At 38.6% G+C, this 5,012-nt stretch overlaps 1 long non-coding RNA gene across 1 annotated transcript; it reads right to left on the reverse strand.

Annotated features, from left to right (window-relative positions):
* Positions 1–2,775: 2,775 nt before the first annotated feature.
* LOC148153543 (uncharacterized) lies at positions 2,776–4,143 on the reverse strand. Its single transcript, XR_015761483.1, has 2 exons — positions 3,757–4,143; positions 2,776–3,234 (listed from the first exon to the last, which is right to left on the reverse strand). It is a non-coding gene; the product is annotated as an uncharacterized LOC148153543 (long non-coding RNA).
* Positions 4,144–5,012: the final 869 nt, after the last annotated feature.

Genomic DNA, 5,012 nt, shown 5'->3' on the forward strand with positions numbered 1-5,012 from the left:
ATGGAATCACTTCTGTATTCAGCCTGAAAGAGTTTATGGGAACGAGAGAGCAGACCAGAGCCAGACAGCCGAGCGACTGATCCGCCTGTACATCCTGCTGTAAACACCGTCCTATCTGAGCTCTTCACAAGAAACATGCAAAGGTAATAAAACGAAATAACACGGAGACATGAAGCAACACGGTCATATTTTTCTAAAAGCAGCAACTTTGAACCTGAACAGCTGAACCAGATCTCTGACACCAGAGCTGCGCTACTGTCAAGCTATGAGGCTTGTTGAGCTCCGTCAGGCTTCGGAAGTAAAAAGCCCAAACCGTAACCTCCCCGTTAGTCTGACACTAACGACAATAAACACACATAATATACTTGAAAATAAGATAAAAACATTGTCCGTTAGAATGTTTAGATACTTAAATAGCACATTTTACAAGAACAATGTCCGAGAATATTGCCTACTAGCATAAGCTAAGGTTAATGTTAGCCACAAAGTTTAAGTAAAACTCACCTTCGTGTCAGTGAATGTATAACGAGGCGAACATCTAAAACCTTTCTCCAGCTGACTTGTTGGGGCTTCGGATCGATGTACAAACCTTGGCCAAGCACTGCAAGCAGCTAATGTAAATGATATTTGTATTGGATCGGAAACAATCGAGCCGCTTTACCCCGAACGCGGAAGCTGAGGTGCAAAGAGCCCATGGGGTAGAGGTGGTGACGTATGTCCGTTTGAATTTATTCCACATAGATTGGTTCTGGGTCCTGCTTGCTCCTATTGTTTTTGGGCAAAGCTGCAAGATCTGTACCATGAAAAAGACGCAAAACTTAAAATATCTGCGAGCTACTGGTACAACAATCGAGTTTTGTTGTGTGCCGTTGTGTCCAGTAATTAGTCGGTACCATCCAGTGCTTAGTTTTTTAATTTTCCAGCTGATATCAAGGCGACAGCGGACTGTAGCCAAAACTTAGCCACTACAGCTAACACGCGGTTTGTAGCTGCCTGCTATTTCAAAGCTTGAGGATATTGAAGATCCAGCGTCAGAAATGGGAAGATGGGGGATATAAAGGGAGTTGTACGTGGTTCGTTTAGTGGAATAATTTGTTGGAGGAAAATAATGCCGGAGGAAATCCACTGCAACGGGAACAGGCTGAGAACAGAGGCAGCGATTCGGCACAAGGTAAGTCAATATGTGTGTTGATGCATTTGTGTTATATGGAGTATGAAATTATTTTTAGGCAGCTCCTTAGCTTTTGTTTCTATGACATATATAAAATACATTTAACATGCAGTCGGAGCGACGAGCCCCTCCGATACCGAGCAGGTAATTTAAGAACAGCCGAGAGCAGCAACGCTTCAGCCCGATCCAAACCACACAGGTAGTCGGTCAGATTAAGGTCCAAAACCTTCAATTTACAGCCGTTTAACTTTCACCGATCCACATGAAAAACCCACAGAACAAATGGTACAAACCACGTATTTCCCGAATCCCGAACATATGACATCTACCTTTGCTGTTTCATAATTATAATCCACGTTAGAGTGAATTTTTCCACTTGGCTGCTATAATCTGTTCTTGCTTTACACAACGTAATTTCTCTTTTTTCCCCTCTGAGATTCTGCTTAGAAAATGAAGTTATGAAGTTACATCCTCCCGCTGCTTTTTGTTTTTAAAATGGTAAATTTAGGTTTGCCTCAACTTTTATAAACTAATGCCTCTATGCATCATTTTTTGTATTACTGTTGGTACAGATATCAGGTGAACACTGTGCTTTGTCTGCTAGTAGTTTAAATTAATTTCAGCTGCACACTTTCAAAAGAGTATTCAGATTTTAACATGCATTTCTAAGTAGTATTTTACTTCACTCTTACTCAGTGACTTCAGTGTTGTTACACCTCTGAAACAGTTTTTGCAGTTTCTTTGAGATACCAGAACTATTTCACTTAAACGTTTAATTTCCTGAGATATTGTCAATTTATTTTCAAGCAAAACTCTCAAAAAGAGCCGAGGATTTATTAGTTTTGATTATGTTGTTCAGCTAAATATGAACACTTATTGTTTTTTTTTGTGTGTTTTTAATTTTTCAGGTTTGCGTCGCAACACCTCGTGTTTCTGAGCCATGATCACAGTGCCGATTACCTTTCCAATGGATCCAAGCACCTGGACCTGCTGATGGCGTCCATCAGTCCACGGATCATCACAACGTGGACTAACTTTTTATTTACTTGGTTAAACTATGATCTTGAAACTGGAGCACCAGATATGCAAAAATCTTCCTGCAGACTTTGTTGGTTACCCTGACCTGCAGTCATCCTGGACGGGGCTGAGCCGCTCTTCCTCTCTCCTCTTCCTCTTCCTCTCTCCTCTTCCTCTCCTCCAGAGTGACGAGTTTTCATCACCAGTAAAGACAAACAAGTCTGATGTCTACTTAGCTGCTAGAAAGTATATTATATATTCACTGTTAATTTTGTTATCCTGTTTGTACCTACAATAAAATTGAATATCATTTATAATACTCTACATTTTACAAACCTTTTTTCCCCATTTCTCAGTTTTTATGTTATATCAAGTATTTACATGTAGATCAGGAGTGAGATGTTAAAATGCAACACTTTTAGGTAATACCAGTAAAGAAATGTGAATATTAAGCAATATGTAATTAGTTATATAATTTAATATACTGAATAAGGCTGGACGATATGACTTACAAGATTTTTTTCATACCAGATTTGATTTTAATCGATTCCTCCCGTCCTCAATTCCTATAATAAAATCACAGAAAATACTTTCAAAAAGTGCCTTTATTTCAACCATCTGTTCTGTGAGTTGTATGAGGGAGCATAACGGTCAGGATACAAGATTTTTTAATTGCAAAATGCAGTCATCGTTACAGCAGAATAAAGATGCAATTTTATAACAATGTCTTAAAATTACAAGAGTCGTTTTAATGAGAAATAAAGATTCAGATTGATCTGACTAACCAGCTCAGTCCATGTGGTTCTGACATTTGTCAGTAATCAACAGGATGTACATTTCCACCTCACCTGACCAGGGAAGCATTAAGGTAAAAATAAAAAATAGAGCAAATACTGTAAACAAAATGGAAAAAGCAACTGATAGAAATACTTTCTATATAAAGAAAAACAAAAACGTTAATAGCAGGAGAAAAGTTGTTGGCAACATTAGCTGAGCCGATCTCTCCCTCCAGGAAGCCATGAAACAGAACTTCTGTCCAACTCCAACTATAATAAAGATTAAAAAAAAGAAAGAAAACGGGAAGTTAAAATAACAATGCCACTTTAATAATTCAGATCTAATGCGTTCTGGAATCTATTATTGATATTTTACAAATTTCACAAATCAATTAGAAGGTTTCACAAATGTTTTATTTATTCTGCTGTTAGTACAGAATAATCTAGTTAGGTTTGAAATGACTAGGTGTTGTAGTTTTTAAAGTACAACACATTAAAAAAGCTCAAGATAGTGAAAAATTAAGTGTAATTGCCCTTAGCTATTTTCCGAATTAGATGCTACATTGGGAAGCTAACTTCAGCTTCGACTGATAGCTTGGACACAATATAGACAGATCTATATGTTTATATAGATATATATCTATATCTATCTATAAAGCATAGATATGTAGATTCCACACTGCACAGATAATCAAACCACTGAACGTTTACATAGCACCTTTGTAAGCTTGTCCCTGTTAGCTACGTCAGACATGAGGCATTATGGTGAATACAAACGATTTATTAACTTACCTTTGAAGTTATTGTGAAGTTTTGACACATCCAGCTTAAATCCTTTGTTGTTGTTGGAGCCTTAGAGGGTTAATTAACACAAAGCTTTAGCCTGTAATAGCCGCCGGAGAGAAACTTGATGTGTGAATCAAACATAAACTGGAGATGCGCTTTTATTTTGAAAAGAGAGCGCCATAACTTGTGCAGGCTGGCTTTACTGCCATTTCCGAAGAGACGGCCAGCTTTATCCCACTGATCGATGGGGTTTCCGATGCTGGCTGTCGGCTCCTAAACACTTCTGATAATGCTGACATTACTGTGGAAGCGCTGACGATGTCATTTAAAATATTAGTTGCCTCTGTTAGTCGCTGCCGCTCAGCTATTTTTCTGTCCGTGAAAACCCGCCTACTCCTGCCTGGGGTTCAATCAGAAACTGAAATTTTAGGTTAACTTCCGTTGCGTAGTGAGTGTAAGAGAGTTTGTAAGTTTTGGCCCATGGGGCCGCTCATAGTTTACTCTGACCTACTGAAATGATTTGTTAAAGTTACAGTTTTATGTTAAATCATTTTCAATTTTTCTGTCATGTTTTTCCCTCATTAAGTCAAACCTGCAGGGTTGCTTTGATTTTAGAAATCTTTTAATCTCCATGACAACCATTCAGCTGTTAAACGCCTGGGTGAACCTAGCCCCGCCTTTGAAGCGCAGCTCCTCCCCCACTGAGCTCCTCAGACTAGCCAGCAGCAATTAGCAAACAGCTCATTATAGGAGCTGCTGCTCAGTGTAAAAACGTTAAAGGGTTAATAGCATAGACATAATATAAGCATAGACGCCTCATGGACCGCTCCGGCGCAGGAAATACGGCGGCCATCTTGGAGCGGTATACCCTCCTACTTTGCTCAATCAAAACAGCAGAAGATGCCTCAGCACTGAGGGATATTGTTGTTCGGATCGATGGATTATTGATGTGAGGGCTCCACAGACAACATTTCACAAGTAAGATGGACATATTATTGTGTATATATTGTGATTAGAATATTACTTTACTGTATTTATGTCCATCGGCGAGATACCAGCTAATATTAGCTACAGTGCTTGGTGTAATACGGGTTCAGCCCCGCTATGAAGGCTAACTGAGATTCCGTAAATCTAAAAAAATTAATTATTCTCTAACATTGACTTAGATTATCTGACACAAGGGCCTATATTAGAAATGAAACAATATAACACATATTATAAAACTTTATAAAACTTATGTGTTATAACATTCACCGGCAAAG

This window comes from Poecilia mexicana, unplaced genomic scaffold, assembly GCF_051168715.1.
Source record: "Poecilia mexicana isolate PSO_F unplaced genomic scaffold, ASM5116871v1 scaffold_19, whole genome shotgun sequence".
Classification (NCBI taxonomy): domain Eukaryota; kingdom Metazoa; phylum Chordata; class Actinopteri; order Cyprinodontiformes; family Poeciliidae; genus Poecilia; species Poecilia mexicana.